Source organism: Sinocyclocheilus grahami, unplaced genomic scaffold (genome assembly GCF_001515645.1).
Source record: "Sinocyclocheilus grahami isolate Dianchi unplaced genomic scaffold, SAMN03320097.WGS_v1.1 scaffold1008.1, whole genome shotgun sequence".
In the NCBI taxonomy this organism is placed as follows: domain Eukaryota; kingdom Metazoa; phylum Chordata; class Actinopteri; order Cypriniformes; family Cyprinidae; genus Sinocyclocheilus; species Sinocyclocheilus grahami.
Window position 1 is genome coordinate 28114 of NW_015506187.1, and position 15803 is coordinate 43916.

General features: G+C 33.5%; 1 pseudogene; it reads right to left on the reverse strand.

The window, feature by feature from the left end:
* Positions 1-14781: 14781 nt before the first annotated feature.
* The window catches only part of LOC107565559 (NACHT, LRR and PYD domains-containing protein 12-like), a 168278-nt pseudogene continuing 167256 nt past the window's right edge, over positions 14782-15803 (reverse strand).

Sequence of the window (15803 nt, forward strand, 5' to 3'; positions counted from 1 at the left end):
TATATGTCACAAGCTTTGACATGTGAAAACTGCACAAATATAGAGTTTTTCCCACCGTTTGCGCATACAGCAAAATGAATATTTATACATTTTTGGTCATACTTTTTAGACAATGAGCATATAAACCGCTGTGCCATGCTGCTTATGGTTATCACACAATAAAAAAGCCCCTCCCATGCTCAAAACCAGTCATCTGTGGATGGTAATCCAAAACAAGGACTGCTAGGACGTCGTCCTGCTCCACTTAACAGAAGCTGAGTGAAATGAAAGTTTTATAATAACGGGACACTCATTTATACAACAATTTATTCAACAGGAAGAACAGCTCGTTCCGCACATCTTATGTCATTATGGTATTTCTTAGTCATTCTCCCTCCATCGTCTCCTCCGTGGACTCAGGTCGTAGTCCTCCTCCTGAGACGCCTCCCAAGTTCCCACCCATTCCTATTGATATTGATGCTATTGATAATAGCAAATAAATAGTATTTACACACTATAATAGCATTTATTAATATTTTAAATTTTTATATTTTCAGTATATATTTTAACTTTAAATTTTAGTAATTTTGTTATGTGCTTTATGAGTTTTTTTTATATTTCCCTATAGCTTCAATTCATTTTTATTTCAGTTTGTTATAGTCATTTTAGCACTTCAACTAAAACTTATTTCAGCTAGTTTCTAATTTGTGATGAAGTCTTTTAAATTTAAGCTTTTCATATAATATTTATATTTCATTTCAGCTTCATTTCAATGACCAAAAATTATTTTTAATAGTTTTAGTTAACAATAACAATCTTTCTTTCTTCTGTCGAACACAAAATATATTTAGAAACCAACTTTGAACCCCGTTGACAAAGATGTTTTAAACTTTCAATTTATTTTCTTAATTTAAATAAACACTTACATAACATTTGAACTGTAAAAAAGGATTTTTGTGAAGTTGTAAATAAAGATTACTGGAACATGTTTTACAAGAAAATACTATTTCAGTCTTTTCTACGTCAAAATGTCTTGTTTAATTTGCCATTTCTTTGGAATCAATTGTGAAATAAGCTAGCAATTTCTAAGTGAAAATTGTTTTTACACCTATTTTTCACTGTAAATATTTGAAAACACAAAATATGATATTATACATTGACAAAACTGACTGTAGATTTTGCAACTGACACATTTCTGTGAATTGATCAACCAGGCTCAGTTATCAGCAGATGCTGATCATCTCAAACTAACCTGCAATTAATGAAACAGCTTGGCCAATATATATATATATATATATATATATGTGTGATCATTCATAGTCACCTCAATGTCACCTTCAGCACAGACCCCGACAAAACACGACACCGAGACACCAGGAAGAAAACACACGGACGGGCTGTTATTGCTCTAAATCACCCGCACAGAGCCGATGACTGACGCATCAGAACGACCAGGACGGCACGCGTTTGATGTGGACGTGAAGAGCAGCAGAATATGATGGTAATACAGCGCCCATCCACATGCTGTCGCCACTTATTCCCACTGAAATGAGACTGACAGGAAAACCACACACATAAAGACTGAAGAAACCAGATTTACATCACTGCAGACTACCAGATTTACACTTTCTACACCGCATCTAATGTAAAATCAGGTCTAAACCACATCGCTGTCTCCATCAGTGATATACAGCAGAGCGCAACAGTCTGTTCTGGAAGGAAAAACCACATTCATATTCTCAGTAGAAAACACGCGGTTTTCCATCAAAATAAAAGTTCAATGGTTTAAAATTTAGAAATTAAAATGAAGAAAAAAAGATTATTAGTATTAGCAGTGTAATTTTACAGTTGTAATGCAAAATTTTAGTTTCTTAAATAATCTTATTTAACAGTGAAATATTACAAAAGTAATATATTTATTTTAATTTAGAAATGTTCACATTTTTATGTAATAATAATTATATTTTTAAATACTCTTATTTAACAGTGAAATATTACAATAGTAATATTTCTTATTTTGTTTTCATTTAGAAATTTGTATGTATGATTTAATCAAAATAAATAAATAATAATATTATAATTATTATTATTTATAATAAACATTAACCTTTTAATATATTATTATAATTATAATTATGATTATATTGATGATTTATTATTATTATGCATTTATTATATTTATTTATATTAAATTACGTTTGTTTGTAAGGCTGCACAATTTGCCCACAATTTTGTGATCATATATCAATATGTACGAAGCATTATTATGGATTATGGACTCGTATTTGAGTTAAAAACGTCTTAATGCTGGATTTGTTTCAGCTTTTGTCTTCTCCAGATGTTAACTGATGGACTGGAGTGCTGTGGATTACTTGTGGATTATTGTGATGTTTTTATCAGCTGTTTGGACTCTCATTCTGACGGCACCCATTCACTTGCAGTGAGACACTGATGCAATGCTACATTTCTGATGAAGAAACAAACTCATCCTGATCTCTGATGGCCTGAGAGTGAACACATTTACTGCAAATGTTCATTTTTGGCTGAACTATTCCTTTAATGTTTGAAACTGTTTCAAAGTAAACCCTACACCATTGTTTTAACTGTATATTAAGACATGAGTGATGGGGACACATGTTGTATAACAGGAATGACTCAGATTACCGCATTTAAGGAGGCTGTTGAGTTTGTGAAGCTCTGTGAATACTAATAAAGCCACAGATGGAACTAATAGGTGTAGAACAACCTGGAAACCCAGAATCAAACAACCCACATACTCTTAATCTCATTTCTACTCTTTGACAAAGCAATTTAAGTGGTATTTGGGGCTGAAGTGCTCTGGGCCATAATTATCAGTTTTAAATTCTTCCTGCATAATGCACTTCACTGAATGAACATGGAGAAACCATGCATAAGTTTACGTAGGCTGTACGTAGCTTGATCACTTGGCCAGTTTGTCTTGTGTACTTTCTAGTGTATATTTCTAAGATGCTGCTAAGGTGTTCTGAGTGGTTGCCAGGGAATCTGCAGAGCTGATGAAAGTGTCAGGGAATTTCTGTGCAGTTGTTAAGACGTTCTGAATGGTTGCTCAGGAGTAGAGAAACAGACAAACTAGATATTTAAGAAGACAGATGTTAGTGCATGGCTGTGCAGCAGTAGGTCATATTTGTATGGAAGCTTGTGTCTACAATGGGACAAAAAAGGTCATTGCAACTTTTTATCTCACAATACTGATATTTTTCTCGCAATTCTGATGTAGAGTCAATGTCAGAATTGCGAGATATAAAGTCGTAATTATGATATATAAAGTCATAATTGTAAGATAAAGTTGGAATTGCGAGATAAAGTCATAATTATGAGATATAGTCATAATTACGAGATAAAAAATCTGAATTGTGAGATATAATCTCAGAATTATGAGACATAAAGTCAGAATTGTGAGCTATAATCTCAGAATGATGAGATATAAAGTCATAATTACAAGATATGAAGTCAGAATTATGAGATAGTCAATTACGAGATATAGAGTCAGAAATTAGATATAGTCATAATTACGGGATATAAAGTCAGAAATGAGATATAGTCATAATTATGAGATATAGTCAATTACCAGGTATAAACTCAGAATTGCAAGATACAAACTCATGTTTATGAGATATAAAGTCAGAATTTGGAGATAGTCATAATTTTGAGATATAAAGACATAATTATGAGGTAGTCAATTACGAGATAGTCATAATTATGTCATATGTCATTAGTCATAAGTACGAGATATAAAATCATAATTGTGAGATATAAAATCATAATTGTGAGATATAAAGTCAGAATTATGAGATATAAAGTCAGAATTGTAAGATATTAAGTTAGATTTGCGAGATATAAAGTCATAATTATGATATATAGTCATAATTACAATATATAAAGTCATAATTACGAGATATAGTCAGAATGACAAGATATAAAGTCAGAATTGTGAGATATAATCTTAGAATTATGAGATATAAAGTCAGAATTGTGAGATATAATCTCAGAATTATGAGATATAAAGTCAGAATTGTGAGCTATAATCTCAGAATGATCAGATATAAAGTCATAATTGTGAGATATAATCTCAGAATTGTGAGATATAAAGTCAGAATTATGAGATATAGTCATAATTACAATATATAAAGTCATAATTACGAGATATAGTCAGAATGACAAGATATAAAGTCAGAATTGTGAGATATAATCTTAGAATTATGAGATATAAAGTCAGAATTGTGAGATATAATCTCAGAATTATGAGATATAAAGTCAGAATTGTGAGCTATAATCTCAGAATGATCAGATATAAAGTCATAATTGTGAGATATAATCTCAGAATTATGAGATATAAAGTCAGAATGATCAGATATAAAGTCATAATTTCGAGATTAAAAGTCATAATTATGAGATATAGTCATAAATATGATATATAATCTCAGAATGATCAGATATAAAGTCATAATTATGAGATATAGTCATAAATATGATATATAAAGTCATAATTATGAGCTATAATCTCAGAATGATCAGATATAAAGTCAGAATTATGAGATATAAAGTCAGAATTAGGAGATATAAAGTCATAATTGTGAGATTCAAAGTCATAATTATGAGATATAGTCATAAATATGATATATAAAGTCAGAATTGTGAGCTATAATCTCAGAATGATGAGATATAAAGTCATAATTGTAAGATATTAAGTTAGATTTGCAAGATATAAAGTCATAATTACAAGATATATAGTCATAATTATAAGATATATAGTCATAATTATAAGATATAAAGTCATAATTGCTAGATATAGTCAGAATGACAAGATATAAAGTCAGAATTGTGAGATATAAACTCGCAATTGTGAGAAAAGTCAGAATTGGTAGATAAAAAGTCGCACTAACCTTTTTTATTTTTATACCTTGACATAAACAAAAAACAGAATTGCAGAAAACTCAGAATTCAGAGAGGTAAAAAGTAACATTACCTTTTTTATTTTCTTATCCTGTGGCGGAAACATGCTTTTATAGATTTGTGAGATGAATGCGGCTTTAAACGGGGCTCCCTCATGTCTTTTGTGCACTAATTCTTGTTGCTTTGTTTCCATTTATTAAAACATGCCTTTATGCTGACAGAGACACGCTCACAAAAACACTCCCAGCCATCAGTTTCTTATCCTCCCTCCCTTCACCTCCTTTAAAATTAATTTGCTCTGTTCTTCAAATAAGTTCTAATGACTGGCTTGAAATATTCCACGCATGCATTAGTGTCAGAGATTGCTATTATTATAATCATGCAAATGAGAACATACTCAGATCCATTTTTGAGACGTCAGGCTGCTAGTTTCCTCACATTTAATTAGATTTCGGAGTTAACGTGAGCGGCCCGGAGAGGTTACGATAGCAGTCTCTATAACAGCTCTGCTTTTCAGACATACGTTGAGAAAAGTTGCCAAAAATATTACAGCTCACAACTGCGAAATGTGTTAGCCGAGCGAGCGAGAGATTTCTGAATGCTATATTTAGACACTACAGATTAGATTGGGCTCTACACAGTCACTCAACTCTTTCTTGTCAAACAGAGTAACACTATAGATTTACAGTCTGCTGTTTGTGGACTACAACTATTTTGCTTGTTCTTACATGATGGACAGCTTCATATTTCTCCTTTTCATTTCTCAACAAGGGAGCTTTTTTTGTGCCAAATGCAACATAATAAAAACACACAAAAAAGGATGAATGTCAGGAGTGTAATTGATGCTGTGTCTTTGAATTGTATTGTTTATTGAGGAATTTCATTGTAGTTTGGTTGCACAACTCATAAATCAGTTAAATACAGTGTTTTATACTGAGCACCAACAGTGCGTGAAATGTGTAAAAATTTGAGCCCTTCATTTTCACAATTAACTTAAGATCAAAAGTCAAAGTTGAAAGTTAAACAATAATAATAATAATACAAGTAAAGCTGCATGATTTGGGGAGGAAATCAAATTTTTCTGATCAAAATATTGTGATTGCAATTTAAGATGTGAATTAAAAAAAAAATTAGGGCTGCTGAAATCAGCCACGATTTTTTGATTGTATATCAATATGGAGGAAGCATTATTATGGATTATGAACTCATATATTAGATTAATCCAACTGTTTGAAGTAAAAACAATAAATAAATAAAAGTTTAATGGTTTAATGTTTGAAAATGAAGACATTAAGACTAAATTAATTTCTTAATTAATCCATAAATATTAGCATTTATTTTATTACATAGTTGTAAAATATATTTCCTTAAACACTTTTAAGTGAAATAGTACAATAGTAATATTTCTTATTTTGTATTAACTTAGAAATGTTTATATTTTTTATGTAGTGATAGTTATTAATTATTTTCATAAAGACGATTTTTTATTTAACAGTGAAATATTACAGTAGTACTATTTCTTATTTTGTTTTTAATTTAGAAATGTTTGTATATTTGTCATAATTAATAATAATGTTTATTATTATCTTCTTAAATACTCTTATTTAACGGTGAAATGTTACAATAGTAATATTTCTTATTCTGTTTTACTTAGAATTTTGTATATTTAATAATAATAATTGTTATTATTGTTACTATTGTTATTATTATTATACATGTATTATATTTATTAATAAAAAATGGCTGGGTTTGTTTGCAGGGGTGCACAATTTTCGCCACAATTTTGTGATTATATATCAATACAGAGGAAGCGTTATTATGGATTATGGACTCATATTTTAGTTAAAAGCGGCTTAATGCTGGATGTGTTTCAGCTTTTGTCTTCTCCAGATGTTAACTGATGGACTGGAGTGCTGTGGATTATTGTGATGTTTTTATCAGCTGTTTGGACTCTCATTCTGACGGCACCCATTCACTTGCAGTGAGACACTGATGCAATGCTACATTTCTCCAAATCTGATGAAGAAACACACTCATCCTAATCTTGGATGACCTGAGGGTTGGGCACATTTACAGCATATTTTCACTTTTGGCTGAACTATTCCTTTAAACTCACAAATTGAACCAATTAGAGCCCCAGCAGTAAAAAACATCCTCATCACACACATCAGTAACTCACCATGCAAACATTCATTTTGTAAAGCTGCAGTGTGTCTACAAGTGTCTCATCTATCAACTCTCAACAGTGAAACTCTCAGGTCAGAACACTAAAGTTCAAATTGTTGGTTTATATCAAATCAATCTGAGCGCCAGACGTTTGATTAACACTCCAAACATGCTGCTTTATTTTCTTCTCAGATTGATTAGAGCTCTTTACGCGAGAGCAACAGATGCTTAAACCCACATCACTCAGTTTTCAGACGTGTATGATTGATTAAACGGAACGATAGCTCGGACTGGAGGAAGGTTGATAAATCTCTCCTGTACGTGAAAAATATGCTGAAAATGTACAAACGGTCATGAGCAATATTCAACACATTAATCACAGCTCACATGCGTAAAGGCTTTTCATATAAGAAAAGGCTGATATCTTCTAAAGTTCATAATCCTGAATTTAAAATAAGAGGTTCACTCCTTCAAGATGTTGTTGATATTACTGGAAAATCTACAGGAAAGTCGCTATATAGCTTAGTGCAATTATTAAATAAAATACTACAATTTAAATAAGAATATCATTTATTGTTGCACTGCTTTCAATTGACTTTTTTTGACACGTTTACAGCATTTCACAAGTATTCCGCCAAAATAAAAGCGTGTTACATGTTAATATATATATTTTTTTACTTTGCAGTACAATTGTAATTTACAACAATAACATATATACAATATATTTGTCTTCACTCTTTATAATTTGTTAAAGTGAATTAATACTATTTTTATTAATAATAATTATTGTTGCTATTATTAATATTATTTCATTTATATATATTTAAAATAAAAACAAAAAACAATTAATAAAAAAAAATATATATATTTTTTTTTACTTGCATGCCATGTGACCTTTAACCACATTTAGAGAACCCTGAAAATCTTTAAATTACTGAAATATTAACTTCAAATATTTTAACTTTAGATATTAAATCTCAGGGGTTCGGCTGACAAAAACAAAAAGTTTCCAACATTTTTGTGGACAGAGGTTTATAGTATTCTGCCAAAATAAAAGCTCCAGGATCTGAAGCGCTTGAAAGCTTGTGGGTTCGAATGTTTGAAAGTAAAGAATTTAAGACTTAAATAGTAGTATTGTAACTTAATAAAATGAACGTATTATCATCAAATGTTTTTTTTTACCTTGCAATACAACTGTAAATTATAGGAGTAACATATTTCTGTCTTCACTTTTTTTTATATAATTAGTTAATTATCATTATTATTTCATTTAAATGTTTTTAAAATGTAACCAGTTTGAATATTTTATTTGGAATCCCCATGCAACGTTCCTTCACAGAATGCACACGGAAACACGTAAAGACAAATCGGTAAAGGTTGGAATTGCATGAAATGGTCATGAAATTACAGCTTTGAAAGGTTGCAGTTATGTTTTAAAGTCTCAAACCTACTAAAATGTACAAATGAATGTTGTATAGCTGGCCCTTCGGGTCTCTAAAATGGCATTTAAAGGTGCTGCTGTGCTGTTTGCCGGACATCAGACTCGGACACACACGCATCTCTGAGGAAAGTGGCAGCCGACTCAGCAAGAATCCAGAGAGAGAGATTTATCGATTGCACAGCTCCCACCTGCCCCTCGTCCACGCTTTAACCACTGGACGCAAGGAAAAGCTAAAAGGCCCATCACAGGCGGAGAGAACCGTTAAATCAGCAGACACATGCATCAAATCAGCAATAAACTACATCTGCAGCCACAGGAGAACACTGGTCTAGCCTTTAGCTCTGTCAATTAAAAGCTGCAGAGTTGCTTTACTATACATTATCATGAAACTCAACAGTCTTGCTTTATGACACTGGCTGCACTAAAGAATCAACATGTAATATCTGCAAGCTATATTTACAGGATTTATGAAGGTACATGGAAGACTGTTAAGAACTTTTTAGCACCACGTAAAGCCACAGTATTTTTGTCCATAATGTGTAAGTCAATGGGGGCCGACAACTGCTTGGTTGCCAACATTCTTCTAAATATCTTCTTTTGTGTTCCACAGAAGAACACTACGGTGGCCGAGAAGTGCAAAGCAAATCACAATTCTGAAAACAAAATAGCAAATTACAAACGCAAATGCAAGTCTAAAAAACAAAATAACAATTCAGAAAGCACAACAACAATTCAGAAAACATTATAACAAGTCAAAAAACACAACGAATAATCAGACAAACCGGAAGAGGTAGGTATAGTTTGAGAAAGCGCCAGGTATCCGGTTTGTCCGATTTATTTTGTTTTCGAATTTGTCATTGTGTTTTTTGACTTGTTATAATGTTTTCTGAATTGTTGTTGTGCTTTCTGAATTGCTATTTTGTTTTTTAGACTTGCATTTGCGTTTGTAATTTGCTATTTTGTTTTCAGAATTGTGATTTGCTTTGCACTTCTCTGCCACCGTAGAACACAAACTGGAACAACTTGACAGAATGATGATGAGCATTTTCAGTTTTGGGTGAACTATCCCTATTTGACGGATATCATTCAGTATAGATCTGCTGCAAACTCTCAGTTCACACAGATCCTCAAGTGTCTTTTGGTTGAATGTTTGCATCTCCTTTCAGCAAATCAATAGTGTTTGTGAACTCTGAGCATGTATTACAGCACATCTTGTTGAGCGAGTCTTGTTGATTCAGCATCCTCTGCTGGCCAAAGAAAAGCACTTCATACTGAAACCCAAAAAATATACCATTGACACAGTGCAAGCACAAACAGGACTGAGGCTTGAAATATAAAAGCACCGTCAGTAAAAGTAAAACGATCCAGAACAATCTGACTGTTTGATTTATTCAATATTCTGCTGGGATCAAAGTTGTGATTTATTCCATAGTTTGCCTAGAAAAGAATGAATTCAGAGAGCGCATGCATGATGCAAGACTAAGCTAAAATGAATCATACTATATGAATGCATAAGAGCAACTGTATGAGTTTGACTGCTCACACAACAACTCATCTGGCTTCACTAGTTCATTTTAAATGGTGCTGCAGTGCGACACATTTGTAAATATCAATGATAAAAACAGATGTGCAGCCGAACATTTTTTGGAACCTGTGATACTTTTTTTTCAGGATGCTTTGATTAATAAAAAGTTTAAAAGAACTTTTTTAATGGCTGGTGAAATTTCAGCTTTGATCACAGGAATAAATTATATTTTATATTCTATTAAAATAGAAAACCGTTATTTTAAATTGCAAAAAAATATTTCTCAATATTACTGCTCTTTTCTTGTATTTCTAGTATTTTCTTGTAACGCGTACTCCAATAATCTTAATCAAATTTAGAAAATAACACATATATAATTAATACATTTTCTAAAACAGTTAAATTTGCAGTAGCCTATAACTTGTGTAACAGTACGTGAACTTATGAACTTAACAAATGATAACGATATAATAAAGACAACAACATACAATATTTTAGCAATTACAAAAATATTAAACAATTCTCACTGAACAGCAACATTCAAAGCGATGACTACACAGTACTCTGAATTAATCAAAGTTTGAAGGAATGGGTTTAGTGAATGATTCGATAAATCATATTTGAGGACTAAATGATTTTCTAAATGATTCGTTTGAGAACTTATCGCCACCTGCTGGTGGAATGATGTAACTTACAGAAAGAGTCACTAAAAATACATAGCAATGTACTGTTTTATGCATCTCATGCATAAATATAATATAAATATGCCACTATATATTATATTATATACATTTTATACATATAAAATACAAATTTTATATATAAGTAAATTAGTGCAAAGCACAAGAAAAGAAAAATTAAACAAAAACAAACAAAAAAAGAGGAAGAAAATGAAACAAATTTTGACCAAACACACTCAGGATAGTTATGCTTCAGTATTCAGACTTAGATATGATGCAAATAAAATTAAACTTCTCCCAAACAAAAATCAACAATATAAAGGAGGATTCAGTGACTTGTTAGAGCAATAGCTCAGTCATTATTTACTCAACCAATGTAAATAAATCATATCATAAATTTAGCAGCTCAGATATTCATCGTTTTTGCTTATAAGAGTACTATAAGTGTTATAAGACATGAGAAAATGATGACAAAATTTTCATTTTGGGGTGAACAGATGGCAGGAGATGGCAAGGTCTCAGAGACCTTTGTGTTAAACCATCTTCTTTGATAAATACGGCACATCTGTGCCTGCTCTGCGTGCCATAATGGAGAAAAGTCTCTATCTGTGCCAGACGTGAACTGACTCTGAAACTTCCTGTAGGAGGAAGAAACAGTCAATCATGAAACCCTTTCATTATAAGCTAAAACCTTGTGTACAAGCACAGTCTGCAGGATTTCTTCACCGTTTATATCATAACCATGACTGTGTGGTTTAATACTTAAAGGGGTCATAGGATGCTACATGCACTTTTAAAAGTAGTTTGAACTGAAATGTGTGTTGGCAGTGTGTGTACACAACCACCCTGTAATGATAAAAATCCACCCGGTGTTTTTTTTTTAAATTAATCTGGTTAAATGTTTTCCCCTTTCTCAAATCGAGCCGATCTCAGATGACGTCACACAGACAAGCCCCTCCCACGATAGTTTGATTGACAGCAGCGTTTCAGCACAGACTGGACCGGTGTTTTAGCTCCGCCTGTTTCACCGCCGGAGCAGATGTAGACAAGAATGACTCCTGAGCGATCGAGGTGTTCTGTTGTTGGATGTAATAATGAACAGCAGTCGTCATTTACTCCCGACATCTGAGCCGCTGAAGACACAGTGGATTACGTTTGTTTTTGAAGGGAATGCTCCCCGATCTACATAAATGTGTTTATGTTCGTGCGAATCATTCATGATCCAGCTTCACCAACAGAAGAAGTGAGTATAATGTTTTGTAATGAATCTTTGCAAATCGCCTTTCCTAATAATGTGCTAATTAGCAAGTTTCACGATGAATGCGGTTGCTGTGTCTCATTTAGAAGGCTGCGTCCTCCGGAGGTCGCATTCGAAAAAAGAGCTGTTTTTCACAGGGTAAAAAAGGTGTTTTTACACTACCATTGAGACATTTTAACTAGGGTGCACGATAAATATCGCACAATATTTAATGTGCATCTCGTCAGTAAAGCCAGTTCTGTAATCAGCGGTAAATCTCTACACGTGCGTGCTTTCACGTGGAGCAGCATTAACTACACCGAGCCGTTGTTCACAGACAAGCTGCGCAAAACATGCGCAAAATATGATAGTGGTTTTGCGCATCTTGAACCAAACTATGTTACAGACTTTTCATTAAGACCCTAAAGAATCACATCAACTTGTGGAAAATGGACATCATATGACCCCTTTAAGCTCGGGTGTTTGTTCAGCACCCAATCTGCAGGGAATCTCCACATACAACGGATTAAGGACTACACTAACGCTGGCACGGAGTTCTTTCCATCTTGTGCATTATTTATTGAAATCATGAAAGGATAGACATGAGCTTTAACAGGACTATAAAAACGTCACTCATTGAACATTCATCACAGGTTTTCTTGGCGTTCTCCTCGTCTTAATGTTTCAGAGCACACTGCAGGGAAAACTGATTTATAGACTCGCTTCATGAAGCCAGCATCACTTTAGTAACAGAACTCTTTGAAACCTCAAACCATAAAATATACATGGTTTAAAAACACACAGTCCTGGAGTAAATGAGGCCCAGTGTGATTTCTACATTCAGTCTCAGACCACCCAAGAACAACATGTGACTCTCTTAAGGATTCAAACACGACTCAAGAAACAAGAACGACCACTTCTGCTTCTGCTGAGCTTAAAACAACGGATATTAACATCATATTTGAGACCTGACAATCACTCCAGGGGAAAGCGGGGCAAGTTGTCACAATATTTGCAGAAACGGACTATGTATCTGCACAAACTTCACTTTCTTGTCAAATGTTTCCATTTGAATAGAATATAATTTACGTTACATGATTCAAGTACTTCGTAATTGAATGCGACAAGAAACTTGAACATAGCTGTTTTCTGCATCTTTGCGCATATGATTAAGAGTGAATGTGTGCATATTTTAAAATATTATTAACTATTTGCAATAGTTTATATGCATTGTAAAAAAAAATATTTCTTTCCCTAGGTTGTAAATAAAACAAAGAATACCTTTTACAAGAACACATGATTTTAGTCTTTCTACTTCAAAATGTCACGCATAATTCAAAGTGTGGCTTGGCATTTCTTTAATTGTGAAATCTACTAGTAATTTCAGAGAGAAAATGGTTTCTACACCATTTTTTTAGTGTGCATTACAAGATATTCTAGTTCTATTTTTATTCATTCTCTTAAAACTCTTTAAAATCCTGTGCCTCGATCAAAGTTTGTGACTTTCACTTTTCATTTTCATTTTCTTAATCAAATTAGTCAAGGTCATTTTGTGTCATTACAACTTATATTACCTATATTAAATTGACTTCAAACATCAAATTGAACCTTGTATAGGCTAACTTAAACATGAAGTTGAAATTGGTTAAATTATTTTGATGAGTTAAATTAATGGAAAAACATAGGTTGCTAAGACTTACAATCTCCAACTGGAGTGCCCATGAGCTCCGCTAGAGGGCACTCCATCCCATACCTATGCCACTCCATCCCGGACTCCATTTCCCAAAACCCTCTGCCTAGGAACTTGTTATCAGACTCCACCTGTTCCCAATCAGGAGGACTATAAATGTTGCACTCGCACACACATACTCATCGATGAGTATTGTTTGATCCTAGCCTTTCGTAGTTTCTGTGTTTTTCCCGTGTCTTCCTAGTTCCTGGTTTTCTTGCCTTGCCTTAGTGTTTCTGACCCTGGATTGTTTCATTGTTGATGATTGTTTGCTGCCTGCCCTGACCATTGCCTGTTTTGTAGATTACTCTTTTGCCAGTGCCTTGGACGTTACTGTTTTGCTGGTGATTTACCCTGCCTGTCTTGACCACGCTCATAGCTATTAAAGCCAGCATATGGATCCTCAACTCCATTGTCACGCCTCCCACATTATATTTGATTTATTATTATGACTGAACATTAATGTTCACTATATATGCTAGTTTGTGTTAAAGAAAGCATTGTTCATGGCTCGTGATGCTGTACCACTGACCTCACATAACAAATACCTTTCTTTCCATTTCTCCTTAAATATCCACCCTTCCAGGTCAAATTTCTTCTTTTGGACATGTTTAAAATCACAACTTGACAGACAAGCATCAGTCACAATGCAGCGATCATCAATTAGGTCCTGCTGGAGATTCTGGTGCTGCTTGATCCACACGAGTGTATTTGTGTCCCAAGGCATAATATCAATGCAAATGAGCAAAAAATAAATAAATAAATAAAATTGTTCCACTTTATATTACAAATAAAATACTGTAGCGAATTTTCACACATGCCATTTCCCTCGCTAACTCTGCCTATATAAGCCCTGTGTTTTCACTCTCTCATTGTGAGGTCTTGTTTGTGTTACGCTGCATTTCTGAGCGCTCTCTCTGGTTACCCGTGTTATGGCTTTGATCTTGTGCCTGGTTTCCTGGATTTCCCCGTTGGCCTGTGTATTTAGATTATGATTGTGGATTACCCTTATTAAAGCTGCGTTTATTAAAGCAGTTTGTAACACTAGTACACTTTATTTAATTTTCAAAATAATGTGTTATTTATTATTTGACATTATTGTTCAAATCATCCCGGGGGCCAGATTGGACATCTGATCTACATTGTAGACAATATCTAGTGAATACAAAATGATTCTGCACTCAATTTCATGGGCCATTACCGATAAAACAAGACAGTGAAAGATGGCACACATGACAGTGTGATGCTGTGTGTCTATGTGTCTTCAGTCTCTGGTGATTGTGTGACTGTGACGTCTCTGTAGCGGCTCCTTATTCACCAGCAGCTGATCCTGAGGAAACTGGATTGACGTCTAAATACTGAGAGTCCTACAATAAAACACACAAAGAGTTACATATGTCTATGAGACATTACTGCCGTCACATCACATCAGCAGATCCAACTCAGAAAAAACACAGTATATTTATATTACAGCCAGAGACATGAATAAACAACTGATCATAGATTAATAACAGTGAATGATCAACAACTCTCTCTTTATCAGTTACACACAGAGACAATGAAAGAGATTAAAATATTCATATATTCATAGATCATCACAGAATTAAACACAGTTTAAAGTACGGAGACAAAAGTGGAGCTGAATTAACAGGGGTCAAGCACCAAAGGTGCGTAGGCACCTATTGTATCCGTTGGCTGTCTTATTATTATTATTATTATTTTTCTTCTTCTTCTTCTTCTGCTCTTGAGTCTATGGCAGCCCACAGAACCGCTTGTGGAAAAGTTGTGAAATCTGGCACACTGATGACAGTCTCAACATTAACCATAGCAAGTTTGGAGTCTCTAACTCAAACTCTCTAGTGCCACCACATGTCTAAAGTTTCACTCATGTTTATGCTAATAACTTTTGAACCGTAAGCCACAGAAGGAAAATTCTTTTTTTTCCCGAATCCTTGGCTTAAGCCGAGTCGAATGAACATTCATAAATCACAAGGATTACTTTTTTCGCTATTTTTAATGGTTAGAAAACCTACTTTTTCAAACTCGTCCTACACTGTTTGTCTGATTCTCACCAAAATTGGCTCAGATCATCTTCAGATGCTGGCAAAGGA